The sequence below is a fragment of the Squalius cephalus genome (genome assembly GCF_949319135.1).
Source record: "Squalius cephalus genome assembly, chromosome: 14".
Classification (NCBI taxonomy): domain Eukaryota; kingdom Metazoa; phylum Chordata; class Actinopteri; order Cypriniformes; family Leuciscidae; genus Squalius; species Squalius cephalus.
In genome coordinates this window covers 14,601,657-14,621,874 of record NC_137135.1, presented here as the reverse complement: position 1 = coordinate 14,621,874, position 20,218 = coordinate 14,601,657, and positions in this window count along the sequence as shown.

The window sequence follows — 20,218 nt, the reverse complement described above, 5'->3', positions numbered from 1 at the left end:
AATAACTTTAATTTCAATCAACTGATCTCAAGATGAAGTCAGTTCTCCTCAACTTCACACAGGTGTCTTATCAAGAGTCTTTGTAATATATTTTGTTATATTTTAAATACGTCACTTCCTTTGATATTTGTTTCTAATGAAATTACATTAATACATTTTTATTCACACAGTATTTTTTTCTTGTTTTATGCATAAAAGAACAAAAAACACAACAATTTGCCAAGACTGACTGAAATAAATATATTTTCTAAAACATGTCTTATTATTTTATAGTGAGTAGACATGCATTGATCCTAAAAATCGTTAGTACTGTTCATCATTTTAATGTCATGGCTGATAACTCATAAATGTCTGATATTAAAATTCAATACATTTTTTTGTAGAAATAAAAAATAAGCGCTACAAATTCAAATCAATCAGTGAATTGAGGCATCTCAACATTATAATATACAGTATAAAAATATTAATTTTGAGATTTGCTAAAGAACATTTAACAGTGTTATTAAATTATTAGTGTTTTGAAGATGATCTTTAAGTGAGTTTCAAAATAGCAGAAATGAGCACAAACAATTAAATATAAAATAGCCTACTAAGTGATTTAAGTCTTTCTTTCTACCAAGTCTTCTTTTTTAAACAACTAATATCAGCCGATAATCAATATGCTATTTATATTATCATGCACCCCTAGTATTAAGGATGGTTCAAATATTTTTTAAAGAAAAAGATGTTTTGCAGTGATAAGCAAAAACACACAGCACAGTGGCACTTTCTCAAAGGCAAGCTGATGAGCTCGTTTAAACTGAGGTAAATATATGAAAGAAATGGATCAAAGAATGATCACACCAAGAGTCCAGCTTTAACAAGTAAGGTTTACGTCGAGTGTGTTCTCTTTCTACCTTTGAGGAAAAACTCTGATAGATCAAACAGATGGCGGTGTTCAACAGATCAAACGATGGTGGGTGTGCGAACAAATTACATATAGTAATAAAACCAGTCTCATTCGCAAAATCCTTTCAGTGCACTGAAACGTTCGCTCCCTAAAAAGCCCCACAATGCACTGTAAAAACCAGGGAGCATTGATGCACACTATGTTCCCTTTCCGGAAATTATAAAGCGTGACACATAAAAACTCAATACACATCATGACAGGTGATAAATGTTTTTATTTATTTTATTTTTTTTATAAAACCAACCATTATTTAATTATAGTTCATATTTTTAAACATAGATCACTAGACAGGCAATGAACATAATATAGCTAACATTTATTTATGGCTGGAATGTTGCAAGGATATGTAACAAGTAAAGTATTTATCATAATGTACTTTTAAATAACATTAACAATTGAAGTCAGAAATCAGTTCTTCTGTTGTTCATAAATACCAGTAGTGACGTTGTACAACGAGGATGTTGCATGTCGCCGGAAATAGAGCCATCAGTGTCCCAATGTGTAGTGAGTCAGGGTGAGTCACTGTCCTTACCAGTGCCCGAATTTGTGTACGTGATTCACGACCAATGGGAGCTGATTGAGATGTTCCCTCAGATAGGCAGATATATCACTGTCTTTGATGAGCAAGAAGAGTTGCTAAAATATCAGAGCATTCAAACTCATTTAGTAAAGATCAGTACAATAACACAGAGAGCTGTGGTTGATGGAAACTATGTGCAGGAAGTCTTTGAATTATCTGATGATTGATTAAATAAAGTGTGAATTAAGACACATGCAGATGTGGCAGGTGCTTTAAAGGCTCCAGTCCCCTGACATCTACTGGGTCAAGAAATATTGATTTTCTGATTAATTGAGCTCTTAATCTGAGTAATCTAATATTGATTCTTAAAATCCCAAGATCAATCTTTTAATCAATACTGTTTTAAACATGTTCAAACATTTAAACAAAGTTAAAGGGGATGCAGTTTTATTAAAGTTATAATACTTTAAAATACTTTGCATATCCAGGAAAATTTGCATTGGTGATGGTAAAAATGGGTCCTGTTCTTCAAATGAGATAGTTGATAGGCATGTTTTTGTGCCTTATATTTGCCACCATGATTGTACTGTAATATGTGTACATGTCTATCAAATATTAATATCATATTGGACCGAGATTCGTATTTGAATTCAAATAAAAAAAAATAAAAAAAAGGCTGTTTTAAACATGTCAAAGCCTTTAAAATATGTTAAAGATGATGTCATTTTATTACTCGATGGGTTTTATTAGATAGTCAATGGGCATGCTTTTGCCTTATATTTGCCACCACAATTGTGCTTTAATATGTGTCTAATGTGTCTGAATCAAATCATATTGGACTTGGACTGAGATTTGTATTTAAATTCAAATTGAATTGAAATTCATTCAGAGTCAGTGCTTTCACTATGGGTTTTGCAGATGAAGAGCCCCGCAATCCTACAGTAATCGCTTCGCCAGAGCCTGTTCGCGTTATGTCTGCTACGCCAGGGCCTCTTCACGTCATGCCTGCTACACCTGAGTCTTCAGCCAAGATAGCTGCCACGCCAGAGCCTCTTCACGTCATGGCCGCCACGCCTGAGTCTTCAGCCAACATGGCCGCCACGCCAGAGCCTCCAACCCTAGAGTCTTCAGAGTGTGCGTCCCTGGGCCCCTGAACTGGCGGCGCCTCTCTGGCTCCCTGAACTGCATGCACCTACTTGGTCCCCTGAACTACCCACACCTCCCTGGCTCCCTGCACTGTCGGTGTCTCCCTGGAGGTGTCCTAGCCTGCCAGTTCTGCCATGCCATGGTCCAGGTCCCCCTTCACGGGCCTGGCCCTCCATCCCTCGCCCTGGACCGCCTCCGCGCCTCCACTTTCCTGAAATTTTTGTTGATTTGGTTTTGGGGTGGGTGTGACAATTATGGAGTCTGGAGCCACCCTTTGAGGGCGATCGATGGCTGACTTGAAGCAGTGCAGCTCTGAGCCGGAGGACTCAGCCAGCGCAGTTTCTCCAGAGCGGCTGCACGAGCTCTGATGACGACACAGCTGTTTCACGATTGGCCGGATTCACCACATGACGACGATCACGTGTGTTTCGTGTTTATTCGAACACCTTCAGTTTAACTAATGCTCACAAATCTGTTTTTTTATAACAGTAATATCTCTTTTCATGTAGTCGCGATGTTATATTGTCATGTTTCTCAAAATAAAAATGTAGACCCCACTTCATTGACAGTATAGGCTTATGTTGAACGTTATTCTTGTACAATCAGACGCTGTATTAAGCAGTACACATAACGGATTGAATAAAAATGTCTCTGAAAAGTCAAATATTGCATGTATTTCACATACATGTGATTCCCTTGTCCTCATGTGATCATGTCATGTGCTTTCCTTGTTCCATGTGTTATATTCTCATATATGTGTTATATGTTCATTGTTTGATTGTTTACATGTGTTCCTTGTCATTAGTCTTTGTGTATTTAAGCCCTCCTGTTTTCCCTGTAACTTTGTCGTGTATTGAAGTTCGGATGCAGTTCCTTGTTCCAGGATCTAGTCAAGTCTCTAGTTTATGTTTGTTTTGTGTTTCATGCAACCTGATGGTTTATGTTTCACGTATTTTGGATTGACACCATTAAACTGCACTTGGGTCCTCTACATTGTTTTCATCTGCTTCCATGTCAGCATCGTTACATTGTGTTTCCTCATATTTATAATCCTGTGAAACAAGAAGTCATAGCTATACAATTGTAATGCTCCTAGTCACTGGTGTGCAATTTTTTTTTTTTTTTGTTGATATTTTACTCGTAAAAAAAAAAATCTAGGGTTGCCAATAATTGTGACCAAGTTGTTTTGGATTTCACAATGTGATTTCTCCTCCCACTTTCAATTCTTTAACTTAAATGAAAGGTTAGATTTACGAATATTTTGAATGAAAGATCAAAAGGATAAACAATGCAGATTTATTTTTACAGCAATCTTTTATCAAATTTACCAGGGGTGCCAATAATTCTGACCACAACTGTACAAACTCTCTGAGAAACAGCTATGGAATTTGTACAAGTACGCCACATTTGTAGTATTGCAGGGTAATAATGATCAAACTGTTTGTTTACTAGCTGCTCTCGACAAGCAGACAGAAGCTGTGTGGGTGGACGGTGAGTGTCTAGAAAGCGACAGTATGTTAATTTGCAGAATGCTTTTACATACAACAGACAGTCCCAGAAAAAAACGTAGGTTGAATCGTAGATGGTTCTTGCGGAAATGTTCCAGTTTTCAGCAGTCTTGTTTTACCGCAGTGCAGTCATGTTCATACAGCATCTGAGAACGAGGTAGGTGAAAGATAACCAGAGAGAAAATGTAGGCTGATAACAAAACCCAAAGGACACAAAAGTGACAGAATGTGGAAGCCAAAGAGGTTGATAGAGAGCAGGTAAAAGGGTGAGACGTGCTGGCATTAAATGTTTCGGTCACTGATTTCGGCCCTACAAAACCATTAATTCCCAAAACCGGAAAAAGGTGTTTTTAGGCAAAAGAATTCTGTAGCCGAAATTTCGGTGCAATGTTTTTAAAAATAAAAAATTGACTATACAGTTCAAAAGTTTAGGGTTGGTAAGATTATTTTGTTTTGTTTTGAAAGAAGTCTCTTATGCTCACTAAGGCAGCAATTATCTGATCCAAAATACAAGGGAATAAACTAATACTAATACTGTAAAATATTATTACAATTTAAAATGTCACGTGATTTCAAAAGCATTTACTTGAAATATAAATCATTTGCAACATTATAAATGTCTTTACTGTCACTTTTGAATAAGTTAACGCATCCTTGCTAAATAAAAGTATTAATTTCTTTAAGAAAAAACTGTGTAACGTAACATTGAATCAGAATATACAATAAACTGATGTATAATATTTTATGTTCAGTCACATATACATGTGTTTAACAGCATTTTACAATGGCTTTAAGCGCTGCTGATCCAGTCAGAATGTTGAGTCTGAACTATTTGTTTGATGTACACTGAACTCCAGAAATCCAAGTCAATTCAATTTCACAATATTAATTGATATTCACGTCCAAGAATGTATTGATGTTCTTCCCTGCTGCTCTATTTGAATAGAAAAACACAATGCATGCTGTTTTGTTTGTGAAAATGGAGAATAGTTGAGGCCAGCCACTATACTAAATCATTGTTCCTCCATAGTGCTAACAATGGCCGAGACAATTCCCCTTCAGTAGGTTAACCCCCAAAAGGCGAAAGTGCTTGAAAAATGGGGGCATGAAAACAGGTCCAAGCAGCATTGCATACTTCTGAGAATCTTAAAGAAACAACAACCATTAGTATACAAACATGTTTCTACACAGGAACAAGAGCTAAATTAACAGGAGAAACGCCAGCTGTAAATTGATTTTTCTTTCTAGCGTTAATGAAACGTTCACATGGCACACAACCCCCTCCATGCATTCGCCACGGATCGGTGGTGCCAAGATAAACTGTACTGCTGAGTGCCAGTCATACCGAAGACATCACATTTCAACATTTCTCTCTCTCTCAGACAAATTATCAGTCGTCAACCAGCCATGAAGTTCAAAATGATTAAATTACTCAATAAATTTGCTTTATCATTAAACTAGCATCATGCCTCCAAAGCTATTAAACACTAATCAAATTTGTCTGTTTGATACTTATAAAAAGCCAACAAAAATAGCACATGCTTAGGAATTTATATCATTTTATCCAATTAAACAAATGACTTATCATATGCTTAATGTGAACTTGACAGTTTTACATTGGGAACGGTCCCCTAAGCAACAGTCATCAGGTTCCCCTGAATAAGAGCTCTGTTGAAGACAGTGGCGGTGACACACGGTTAATTGAAAGCGGCTTGTTGTAGCCGCTGGTGTGGCGTGTTGGCTGGCGCTGCAGAGGTGCCATTAGTTTTCATTAGCGTCTGCTGCTGCTTCTGGGAACACGTGCGCTGATCGTACTGAAGACCTGTAGCCTTTACAGCTCATCAACAAACATCTGAGGAGCCACAGGACACATTGAGCTCTGACAGAGAGCAGCATTTGCCCTTTCTCTGGGTTCAACACAAATTAAGATCTATCTGCAGCATCTGTGGCTCGCTGTCCATTAACACAGAAAATCATTTTGATACAATTGACCCTCAGTTTGTAAAAACAACAAAATTGTGTTACAGCGATGCATAATGAATGTCAAGCTGGGGAATAAGGACATTTCTGGAGAGCTTAAAGCAGAAATGTTAATTGTTGTTAAAGCACTTCTGTACAAAAATGTGTTATTTCAGCTGTAAAGTCAAAAATAAAGTATAAATTTCCCATTCAGTACTCATCTAAGCAGATGGTTATGCATTATCAATGTAGTGGGTGGATTTTGTTCAATGTAAAGCGTATTATCAATAGTTGCATCCTTGTATGTGTTCATGTTTTGTGTGAAAGTTTATAGTTTATTGGCTTTATATAGTCACAACAGAGTTGAAAATATGAATATGTTGAAGCACAAAGTTTAGATCTTGTGGTTATAATTTGAACATTTATTCTAGTACAATGTCTTGCCCCATAGACTCCATAGCAAGTGTGCTACTGTACACACTATTATTGTTTTTATCTGATCCTTTTTGTGTCATGCTGCCTATAGGAGTCGCAGCCAAAATAAAAAATACAAAAAATAAAATAAAAAGAATCTGTCCTTGTTTTGTTACCTTTTTGTATGGCAAGAAACGGTCTTGCCATACGGTGGTTTGCCTACCAATTACAGTCCATGGTAACCAAGAAATTTCAAGCTACAAAAAAAGAAGAAATAAATAAAACAAACAAACTATAAACTAACAAACTATATTAAAAGTAGGGCTGTCAAAAGATTAATCGCGATTAATCGCATCCAAAATAAAAGTTTGTGTTTAAATAATATATGTGTGTGTACTGTGTATAATTAAATTTGTATATATAAATACACACACATGCTTGTATATATTTAAGAAAAATGTGTAATTTATATAAAAAAATTATATTTATATATAATATAAATTATATATAAATATATTCAGTATATGTATGCAAATATTTCTTAAATATATATATGCATGTGTGTGTATTTATATATACAAAATAATTATACACAGTACACACACATATAGTATTTAAACACAAACTTTTATTTTGGATGCGATTAATCGCGATTAATCTTTTGACAGCCCTAATTAAAAGTCATCAGAGATCACAGAGTAGGAACAGACTGAACTTTAAGTCATTATTTATTAATAATCCTGAAATCTAATGTCTATCCAATATTAGCAGCGGTAATTAAAAAAATGGTGCACTGAGAGAGATGGTCCTCACTGCAGAACACAAAATCCAGGGGGAGGAGTTGGATCCAGATCCAACTCCTCCCACCTTACATATACCTAAACTTACCCATCTCCTCCCCTTAATCCCTAAACCCACCCCAAAACCTACCAATCTCCACCCCTTATATCTGGATCCAACTCCGCCCCCTGGATCTCGTGTACTGCATTGAGGTGCTACTGCACTGAGAACTAATGGAGCAGCATTGAACCTGGACACAAGACAACAACTTTGGCAGAGATGAACATAATAATAACAACTTGCATTACCGTTCAAAAGTTTGGGGTTGTCACGTGTAGTTCTATTTTGGTTTCGTTTTATCTGTATTCTGTTCCTGTTTTGCCTGTGTTTCCTTAGTTAGTTTGTTTCCGTGGAGTTTGCACGTGATAATAATAATAAACGTGTTTTGAGCAGAAAATCAGCATATTAGAATGATTTCTGAAGGATCATGTGACACTGAAGACTGGAGTAATGATGCTGAAAATTCAACTTGACCATCATAGGAATAAATTACATTTAAAAATATATTTCATATATTGTAATAATATTTCACAATATTACTGTATTTTGCAGACTTGGTTATTATCATACTTGAACATTGAAAGCCCCTTAACTCTCATTGTATGGCAAGAGCTGCATAATATAACTGCATACAAACATAAGTAAATAATTTGAATGTTCATTTTTGGAAAAACTTTTCCTTTAACTTGGACCTTGAAGAATTCTTTAAGGTAAGAAAAATGTTTTAACTGTTCCTCAAGCATGCTAACTCTGTCTGAGTTAATTGAATTTTAATTAGAGTCGTGGATATCAGATTGTTTCATTCTCTCTAAAATCCCCGAACATCTCTGGCAGCTCGGCCTCATTAACCCGCTCTGACCTTAAAGCGACTCGACATCCGACCTCTCATCACACAAAGCAAACAGCCTGAGATGTGAATGGAGGAAGTCTAATCAGAGCGCTCCGTGTTCAGCAAGCAAGGCCCGTTTCCCAGATGGTGACTGAAAACATTCCCTCAGGCTAGAGCAGGAGGAGCTGGAGGAACAATTCATTCTGGAAGACTCGAAGGATTTGAGTGCTCATGTTTCTCTGCTCTCTCTTATTTGTCTCCAAGAGGACACACTCTTTCACATTTCTTTAAATGTGTTCAATAATATATATTCTTAGGCCTGTCCGAGTCAATCTTTTCCATTCAGTGAAAATAAAAGGGTTACAGCCATTGAGCTCAGCTCTGCAACATTATTGGTTCCACCATGTGTCATCATTGACGTCAAACCTGGCCTAATTTGACCTGATGCAACATATATGAATATGAACGCAAAATATATTTGAGATTTGTGACCGTAGGGAAGATTTTCAATGAGAAATAATACAATTTTTGGTACTGTATGGCTTTAGAAGACTTGAAATATAGCTCATATGAACTTCATTTATGGTGGTTTTTTTTTAAACATTCGGCAGACTTTGTCCTTATTTACTTCATTTGTAAAAGAGCAGCATGAATATTTTGCTAACCATCTCTTTTTTTAGAGAGAGAAAGGGGGGCATAAAAGTTTGGAACAACAAAAGGGTGAGTAAATGATGACAGAATCTTTATTTTTGGGTGACCTAACTAACCCTTTAAACAGTCACCTGTGACTCATTTGTTTCCTTTTTAAGACAAAATAATGTGCATTCGCTACAGAAACATTGACTGTTAAATCAGCGCCGAGATTATATTTATAAAGGCCTGTGACATTCAATAGTGGCTGTTTAAACACTACAGTTGACACAGACAATTAGTGTTTGCTTATTCTTACACTCATCTCACATTAAGACTGCAAATATTAGCAATTTGTTAATCATAATCTGGTGTAATGTTAATCTGAAGTCACGCAAACAGAAGCAGTTTAAGTGCTCTGTGCTGTAGCAAACAGATGCTGTAGCTTGTGGATGTTTGTGTTTCCATAGCAGCTCAGGTAAGAGAGCCATTTGTTTTTATAAAAGTGAACACACACTGAGATTTTGCAATATGCATGTAAATGCGGATAACTACCAAAAATCAGCTAAAAGAGTATACGTACAAATCAATAAAACAACAATGGAATTCCTTTTTGTACATTTTAGGAACATAAATTGACAATTACACAGTGTTGCATTTGAGACCAGCTTATTCAAGTCAGTCAAAACCAAGACCCAGTCCACATGCTCCCAACTCCAGGACAAGACCAAGACCATGAAAATATTAGTCTCAACTCAAAGTCTAAGACCATATTCATAGCTTTGATTTTGTTGTTAACTTGACTCTGACTCGATCCTCTCCTTGTCTTGTTGGATTCAAGTACAACACTGCAGTTGCACACTGAATATATATAAAAGCAAAATCAGGGTAACGGTGTGGGATTACCAGTTGTGTAGGATGGTAATAAACTTCTAAATTTCTTATTAAAATATACCAGAGGCCACCAATTAGCGGATCGCAGTCCAAATCTGGACCCAGATCTGACATAAACGGTTAACATGACAAACAGTCATGTCATATCACGCATTTCACACTCAGTCACACTGTTCCCATCTACCGCTGTAAGCACAGAAATCTGTGATTCCATCAGATAAGAGGACCACTTTTCTGAGCGTTTTTCCAGAGCTTTAACACTGTTCCACTGAAATCACAAAATAAAAAAAGGATTAGTCGCACAAGGTTCCAACCTGTGACCTCTCAATGAAATCTAAAAAGCAAAGCAACAACAACAACAACAACAAACAACCTTCCATGAGTCTTGGTAATCAATAAGTCTCACTGAAATAGAGATGTTTGGCTAGGGCAGGGTTCACCAATCTCAGTCCTGGAGGGCCGATGTCCTGCAGAGTTTAGCTCCAACCCCAATTAAACACACCTGAACCAGCTAATCAAGGTCTCACTAGGCATACAAGAAACTTTCAAACAGGTGTGTTGGAGCTGGTTGGGAGCTAAACTCTGCAGGACAGCGGCCCTCCAGGACCGAGATTGGTGAACCCTGGGCTAGGGGATGGAAACTTAGAGACTAAACCTCTGAAGACTAGACGAAAACATACAAAATATTTATTTGGCAGACTATGGAACAATATGAAAAATGTATATGGTAGCACGTAACAATAAGGTTTGATTTAATAACATTAGTTAATGCTTTAGGCATCATGATCTAATAATGAACAACATTATTTACAGTATTTATAAATTTAGGTTGATATACATTTTTCAGCACATTCTCACTCCCAACTCATCACATATGACCCCTTGGCATCATTTTTTAACACACAGGGTACCTGTTTAGCATAACCTTAGACATGCAGGGTAGTCCATTGTTTTCAATGACAAAGTTTTGTTGTCAACGGGCATGGGAATTATATAGTTAAATTATGGGGTACAATTTTGTCATTGTCACATATATATTGGGATATGATTTAGAGATGTTATACTTACTGTGTTATCATTTAAAAGCCTTGCATATTATATTTATTTATTCAAGCTGACATGAATGAACACAAGAACATAAGCAGTGTTCTCAGATTCCTGCCTGAAGAGCTCTTTTCATGTGCACAATCCTTTTTTGTATAAGCAAAAAAGGGTTTGTATGTGCAAGGCAATGTGCGTCTTTTAAAATGCCATGAGCTATTGCAGTCGCCCACACAACTGAGACATACTGTAACATTTCAGTGTGTATTCATGCCCTTATGCTCATGAATTAATCACACTGAGCCACTCAAACAGGTCTTGAGTTAAACATGCTGGAACCTGCGAGGTGAAAATAGCAGTATATAGCGTCATACAGTACGTGAGAGTGATTCGACAGTTGATGACATATCACAGGATATATTCCATCTGAACAGGCTGTTGGAGATATGATAAATAGAATCACACCATGTCTTTCTCGCTTTTCTTTGCTGCATCTGGGGAAGTGGCCGAATGCCATGTGGTTTGTGATGCTTTCATTTTTACAGGAACATCTAGATGTGTTCAACTTAAAGGAACTGTGCTTTGTCACTCAATGTGTTGAGGCTACGGGGCAAAAAAGGGCCCAGTTTCTCCTTAAAGTCCAACTGAAATCAAAATTGACCCTATTTACTTTGTTAGCGCATATTACTAGTCTTGTGGTGAAAAAATAATCCGTGCAAGTTAATGCACAGAAAAAAATTGTTTGCCGTCGTAATCTTTAATCAAAGTCTGAAAAGTTACTTCCGGTCTGGAATGGCGTTCCTTCTCTGATGATGTAGGTTTGACGGCTTGGGTTGGGAAACGTTTAACCACTCCCCTCAAACCGTTAGTCTGTTATGAGCGAGAGATGGAGAGGAGGAGCGCTAGAGTAAAACCCTGCCCTCTGTTCAATATTCCTTTTCACTGGGAAATACGTCACAACACTGGAGAAAAGTCATTTGCAACTCACGCGGACTTTAATATTGTAAATTATAGATTTAGCTATCCCTTGTTTGTAAGATGTCTTTTATTATCACGTAAATACTGTCATGAAACTCTAGATGGTGCAGGCTGATGGGTTCTTAACACAAGCTGATGATATTTACAACATTAGCTACTGGCACAAGCTGATTGGTTCATGTCCCATCTGCAGCCAATGAGCTTGCCTCTCAACATTTAAATGGCTGATTAGCATTCACAATAGCAGTTTGCAGCACGCTTTCAGAGCTCGTCTACAACCCCCTCCCCAGCTCCACCTGTATAGATCTGCTATGGAAATTGATATATGCTATTTGTTCAGCAGCAGAATGTCTTACATACTCACAGCAGCGTATCAGCGTATGTATTGGCAGTAGCAAGTTCCTGTACTTGCTCTGCAGCAGCAATAAACAACAGCAGCAGCAATAACAGCAACAGCAACTGCATTGCAGATCTATCTTCAGAGAGTTGTCATGATAGAACTAGATTCTGGTCCGCATTGCAGATTTTTTCACATATCAGACAATTGTCTGATAGACATGTAAAGACATGGTTGGCACAAACTATGTTTGGCCGGCAAGCAAACCTGTATTTAATGTAGTCTGGGATTTCTTTCTCTATCTTTTACCTTGCTTTTTTTTGTCACACAACCTGTTCATGTTGACATCTGCCTAAATGATTCATCTGTTCATCAGCCTTGGCAATTATCTTAAGAAGCTAACACATTTAATATATTCCCTCTTAAAACAAATTGTTTGATCATGTGAAAAGTCTGCTGTCAAAGAAGCTGATGCAGTTAATCCATGATGATTAGACAATGCCTAAGTCGAAAATCATTATCTACCGTAAAAAAATAAAATAAATAAGATCAGAGCAAAACAACTAAATGCGCTGTATTATTCATGCCAGGCCAGTAGTTGGCGATGTCACTATGAAGAAACAATACGCGACTATAGATTGAACACGTAATAGAGTGGTGCAGGTCACGTCAAAACCCGGAAGACTAATTCGCTGCTGGTTCCTTCGAGATTTTCCTATGGGGTTTTATATCAGGGTTTTCAATTTATGAGTGAAATAAAGCCTGTGGTAATAACTTGATGATACTTGGGTGTTTTGTTCTACGCCAGTGTAAATGAATGGCTAAAATGCATTAAAAGTTTTCAGTTTTTAGTAAAAAACAGTGTCGTGTAAAGACCCCCTTTAGATTGTTTCACCTTGTTTTCAACGTTTCCTTTGTTTCCCATGTTTATGCTCCTCATTTTTAACCCGGTAACAACCAATGTATTTACCTGTGTCTCGTTTAGCCTAATTGTTTGGTCTTTGTGATTAAACCCTCTGTTCAGTTCACTTCATTGCCTGGTGTTAAGGTTTATGTTACTTCTGTGTAATTTTCTATTTGAATATATTTTAAAATGTGATTTAGTGATGGTAAAGCTGAATTTTCAGCATCATTACTCCAGTCTTCAGTCACATGATCCGTCAGAAATCATTCTAATATGGTGATTTGATGCTCAAGAAACTTTTTTATTATCATACATTTTGTAGAATAGGCTATATCTGTTTTAAAAAAGGAGGGAGATATATTTTCAAAAATGAATCAGTTTTGTTTGCTTTCAGATCATAATGTTATATTCGCATCTTTGGCTGTTTCCAGTTTGGTGGCACTTCACAAATATCACCAGTCACAAGTGCAAAATTACACTCAGGCCTATTCCAATCATGACAAGTATTTGACCTTCTGGCATCTGCTCCGGTTCACCTTTGCGTGCACAAATAGCAAATTTGTTTAAATGTAACTAAAGCTGCCCTTTGAGTCCTATTATCCTGGCGCTGGTCCTGAGTGTGTTTGTGTGTGTTTCTAACCTAGTAACACTTTGCTGGAAAACATCCCAATAGTTTTGCTTAATCTGACAAATCCTCATGAGGATGTCTTTAAGAAAACCTGTTTATAAATAAAGCTAAAAATGGAAGTGGGTTTCTTTTAAGTGTTTGGTTTTCTCACATTAAGAAATCTGAAAGTGCAAGACAAATGTTATCGCTCTGGTTCAGTTGTAAAGAGGGTAAGTGGTTGAAACTAAACAAAATGGACTAGCACCTTGATGCTCCAGACAGCTGCAAAAATAGCTCCAGCCTGTCAAATTAAAACATTGCATGCAAATGGAAACTGACAGAACTAATCTAATACTTCTTGTGTACTTTCATAGAGAAGCCATCTGTTCTTACACTAATGATAACTGAATTTCATGTAATATGATCATACCTCCAAATAGGTTTGTAAAACACATTAAACTCGGCATGAAACGTAAGTTGCGATAGTCTTTTCTTCCCTATTTTGTCATTTAGCCGAGTGAAACAGCTTATCGAACAGTCTTTTCTTCCCTATTTTGTCATTTAGCCGAGTGAAACAGCTTATCGAACAAGAAAAAATGTAGGGCGGGCCTTAATTCTGTCCATGGGGAATTGGATGGATGGCTGTGGTTTGCTATTGGTGGATCTGATGATCTGATCTGACCAGTAAACACATCATCAGAGAAGAGAAGAGATGTCGCTGCAAGAAAGTGAGGGGTAGTTATTTTGATCAAAGTTTAGGAATTTTAATAAATAATGATGTGTATGGAAAAATCATTTATAATAAATACAGGTCTCCATTTAAACGGTTCATTAATCTGGAGTTAAACAGGGAATGGAGATGTCTCTATTTGATCGGGTGTACGTTGGCTCTCTGTTATGTAGCCATTCATGTGACATTAATACTACTGAATCATACTGTTTGCAGCCGATGCATCCCTGTGGTAGTTTTTTTTTTTAAATATACCAAGGTACTGAATGATTACCATATTCATATACATGATACATGTCCAGAAACATAGTATTTCTATGGTACAATGCCCAAAATACCACAATACCATGACCCTTCATTGATACTTAATTGTAAGTGTTAAGTCCACAAACACTTCAAACTTCAAACTGAGAAGTTGAATGTAGCATTTACCAACAATATATTTACTGGAGCACAACAAAAATACATTGTGGAAAAAGACCATATGTAATGTTATCCGAGTCTGATAGGACCGTATCCAGTGGCAGACTATTTGTCCACTGTGACAGAAATAAACCTGAGAACCACCTTGACAAGATGCAGACTCAGCGAGTATATAGCCGTATAAATGGGTAAGAAAAAAAAAAGAAAAAAAAAACATGTCTGCACAACAGAAAGTCAGCGTCTACAAAGCAAGCAAAACAAAATCAAGACAGAAGTGCATTTTTCAACTGAATGCACAAAAATGCCAATGATGAAATCACAACAATGTCCTTCAACAAAACCAGATTTAACATCATGGATTTGACAGAATGCTGTGCAGTGGAAAAACTTTGAGCTTTGTGGAAACATGTACGAAAAAGATGTTGTGAGTATGGTCTCCTTATCTTTCTCTACCAGGAATAGTTCACTCACAAATCATGTACTTAACGTCATGTTCCAAAAATATGACTTTTTTTTTTCTGGGCAACATGAAGTAAGATGTTTAGGAGAGTGTTCACACTGCTATTTGCATATAATGCAAGTGAATAGGCGTCAACACTGTAAAACTGCAACCCAAGGTCTAGCTAGGACCAAAGAGCAGTACCGGAGCACCCAACGTTTTAAGTGATTGTTATTGGTGCAAAACGACTAACGTCTCGACGCCCATGCGTCTTCTTCAGAGTCAAAGAAGACGCATGGGCGTTGAAACGTTAGTCGTTTTGCGCCAATAAAAATCACTTAAAACGTTGTGTGCTCCGGTCCTGCTCCTTGGTCCTAGCTAGACCTTGGGTTTCCTCTTTTGATTTCTGCGTCCTGTTCCGTGAGCACCAACCAGGTTGAAGCGCAAGTGACCCCTTTCTAGGGATACAAATATTGTTTATCTTTATTTTACAATTCGTTATATACAAAAAATACACTCTTAAAAATAAAGGTTCCAAAAGGAATGAGGTTCATTCTCGTGTTACGCAGCACGTTTGAGCTTCTGCAAGAACCAATGAGGTTCATTCTCGTGTTATGCAGCACGATTGAGCTTCAGCAAGAACCAATGAGGTTCATTCTCGTGTTACGCAGCACGTTTGAGCTTCAGCAAGAACCAATGAGGTTCATTCTCGTGTTACGCAGCGCGTTTGAGCTTCAGCAAGAGCCAATGAGGTTCATTCTCGTGTTACGCAGCACGATTGAGCTTCAGCAAGAACCAATGAGGTTCATTCTCGTGTTACGCAGCACGTTTGAGCTTCAGCAAGAACCAATGAGGTTCATTCATTTTTAGCTAAAACTGTGGTCCTCTGTGATTCATATAATGCAAGTTAATGGCTACTGTCACTTTAAGATAAAAAAAAAAACGAAACAAAAAGAGACAAAACAAAATGAATACCTGCGGCTCCCGACCTCACACTGTACTTTAATTCTTTCCATTTTAAAAACATTTTATTCTAGCTTCATGCATTTCATTTAAAAAGCAACATTTAGAACAAAAAGCTGAGAAAATAGCATTTTTGTCAAAGACTACGTCCGGATCGGATTCAGAATGATGATCAAAACATCGATGAGTAGATCAAGTCCATCAACGCACCCAAAGCTTCACAGTCATTTCCATCTTCACGGGTTCGACATTTCATTCAGCAATGTTAGTCAGTTTATATGCTGTTTAATGTTTCATGATCACATTGTTTTACATTTACGTAAGTAATCTTATATCACTTGTTTCTGCTTCTTCTTCACCTATGCATAATAGCACCCCCTACATTATAACAGTGAAAACATGGATAGCCGGAAAGGGGCTTTAAGTATATTTCTGAGAAGTCCATAAAGTAAATTTCTGAGAAGTACATACAAAGTAGACTGAAATTTTACTTTCTTATTTTTAGTTTAAAAGAAGTATACTAATAGCAAACTTTTGTAAGGGTTGTTACACAGTGATTTGAGGAAGAAATCATTCTTGTTGACCAGTTCAAGTGCTCAGCTGAACTTTGACACATGTAATTTACTAACTTCATCCTTACATCTGCTGCTGTCAGACCCGGTATGCTGTAGGTCAGTGGATAAACACATGGATCAGCTCTAGCCTATCGGTCATAGCTTGTTGGTCTAGTGGTAACATTTTGAGTTCTTACTTGCAGCAGTTTAACCTTAGGATTTACTAAAGCAAATTTGCAGCATACATCAGCATACATGGAGCTTTCAGTCCAAGCAGCTTTCTGTTGGACAACGCAACAAATCTGTGTGAACAACTTAAAACCTTTGCAAAATCTGTGTGGGAAAATCTTTTGTCCTCATGCGAAATTCCAGATCGAGTGGATTCTTATTGAAATTACTGAAAGGTTCTTTGGGGACTCGAAATGGTTCTTTAATGGCATTGGTGTGTGTTTGGAACCTTTATTTTCAAGACTCTACCTGAAGTCACTGGTGCAGATACCAATCCACAGAAAAGGAAAGGCTCATTTGAGAACCAGATAAATACTAGTGCTGTTGATTTCCTCTAAATATGACAACCACATCCACCACTCAGCAAAACATTTAAGATGATACATTTCTCCACCAGACTGCCACTCATTATAACAAAATGAAAACTGAAGATGTTTTCTTTCCATTACATACATACACACCAGCTGTCTCCTTCACAATGGAACATAAGCGATTTATTTGAAAAACGCTGTTTGAAAGTTGGACCGACACAACCAACAACAAACGTGTAGCCAATCAGCATTGGGGGTGTATGACGTGTAAGAGAGAAATTGAGCAAGAGGACGATTTGAAGAAAGACTGTATAAAGAGAGATGGCTGAGAGACACCACAAAAGAGAAAAGCTCAGAGGAATATCATTGGAAAAAGAAGGGCTATGATCAGGAAACAGCTTTAAGATCCACGTTAATATTAGAAAAGATTTCCAGCGCTGGTGAGAGCTAAGCGGGAAGGCCTGAAAACAGACGAGGAGTTTGCTTTGATTCCGCTCCATATGTGAGTAACATTTGTGAGTGTCATTGTTTGTCTAGAGCTGCTGTGCTGTTGGCAACACTCTTGTTTGTATTTACTCTTCTCTATGTATGTTCATTTTTCGTGCTTCCTTGTTGTTCGTTCATCATCTTCACTTTAATTTTTCGTGAAGCATTATTTTGATGCGTTTCTGCTACGATAAAAAGACATCAGGGGCCGTATTCACAAAGCATTTTATCTTACCACTAGGAGTACTCATAAATCGCACTAAAAGATTTTAGCTAGGAGTTTTCTCTTAAAAGTTATTCACAACGCCTTTCAGACCTACTCTTAGTAAAGAAAAATGACAACTCCTAAACTAAGAGTGAGTCTTCGTTGCTATGGATGACATCATTACTCATGCACGAGCTTGACTGAAGTGATCTCATTGATTGGCTGATGATTGTAACGTGGGAATGATTCCAAACACCTCCCCTACGATGATGAGTGACAGGTGACAGGTCTGAGAATGCGTGCGCTACACAAGTAGAGCGAAGGACGGAAGATGATGAATAACTGAATAAATAGCCTAAATGAATAAAGAGTAAGGCAAAACAAATAGCCTAGTAGCCTAATGAAACATATGGATTGATGCAATATCTTTGCAACATTATTGAATTAATCTGTCACTATATGCCTCTGACTACGTTTGCAAAGAGAAGAACATTTTAATTTGATTCACAATGAAACGTTACAAATAGTTTACATGCAATGAGTAGCCTAGTTTTGGTTGTTGGTGGTGGCGTTATTGCATCCCTAGTTATGCCTACAATGCAAAATTGTTCCCTCGTGATTGGAAGCTCCTGTAGCCGCCGCATACGCATTTCAAAACATCGCAACGTGAAATGCCACAAAAAGCGGTTCGTGAATAGGTCTTAGTGAGTTAGGAGTCCTCTCGACTTCTTTTAAGCTGTCCCAGACTTAGGTGCTACTTTTAGGGCTAAAATGCTTCGTGAATTACTCTTAGTCAAAAAAATTAGGAGTCCTGCAGTTAGGAGTGACACGCCCATTATTTTTAGGAGTTGCTCCTAAATTCGCCAGTTAGGAGCTACTTTTAGCCTTAAAATTCTTTGTGAATACGGCCCCAGGTTAGGATTGGAGGGTGAGCTTTGGAGGCGGAGCAATAAAAAGAGGGGTGTGTTTGTTTGGGTTGATTTCAAATATCTTTAACATCTCGATTTTTGACACCACTGCTTCTCACATGTCTCATGACCACGTGATTCATTCAATGACCACGTCATTGTTTTACCTAGAGAACCTAGAGTACTCTATAATTTTTTTTTTATCTTTTTGGATTTTAGTCAACTAAAGTTAACAAGCCGTTTATCCAATTGATTTGTCCAATGTATTTAAATTGACAACATTTTTCTCAACTTTTGGGAGTAAGTAAAACTCAAAAAAGTTTTAGCCTATGCAAAAAATAAACAAAATATAATGAGTTGAGTGTTCATACATCTGCAATCATACATAAAACATTAATTATGTTGCATCTGCTTGTCAACTAGCATGTCAACTAGATAATTAGTTGAGTATTAAGGGCTGTTTACACAACACTGTTTTCAACTAAAAACGTAAAACTTTTTATGTGCTTTGGCCGTTCCTTTACACGACAACGACGTTTTGGGTGCCTGAAAATGCAAAGTTTTGAAAACGGGTTTCAAAGTGCAAGTTTTTGAAAACGGTCTCCATATAAACAGCAAAAATGCGAATCTGTGAAGACGATGACATCATGCACATGCGCATTACGTGTTCAGTCTATAGTGTTTCATCGCCATCTAGTTGCCTGGCAGCAGAATACAGCATTTTTAGTCGTTTTCGCGGATCCGTGTGAATGGGGATGGTTTTGACAATGGTGTCGTCTGTACGCGTAAAATTCAAAGGAAAAACTTCTCCGTTTAAGCATATCGTTGTCGTGTAAATGTACCCTAAGTAGACTTTTATGGGTTAGTAGTTCGGGTATAGAAAAAGCTGACATGTAGAATGTCTGTTGGATGACCATTAAAAAAATGTTAGCAGATATTAAGCAGACAGTCTACTAATACTCTAATGAGAGTTTGTTGACATATAGGTGCAAACTTCAAAATAAATTGTTACCCATTCGACAAATATCTAAAGAGAAAGGTGACTGAACCTGGTCAGTTATAGCGCTTTGTTTTTGCATTTGGACAGGTGCACAAAGCAGAAGAGAAACAGGAATGGAGACAGAATGAAAGGAGATAAAAGTGAGAGGCAGTGAGAAAGAGAGCGAGTGGAGTGTTTATTGATCCGTTCGCCTCATCAAGCGGCTGTCTCAGTAAGATGTCGGTGGCGTCCGGCTCACATGCACGCTGCGCTACACCTGAGTAGTGAGACCTGTAAGTGCTGACAGCTACGAAATCAGCTCCCTTTCACACATGCATTGTGTCTTTGTCAGAGCACTTTTACTGACTATTACCCCTGAAGGAGTTCACAAAGCTGCTATACTAAAAAGTGTGATTAGTAAGGGAGCTCTACCGAG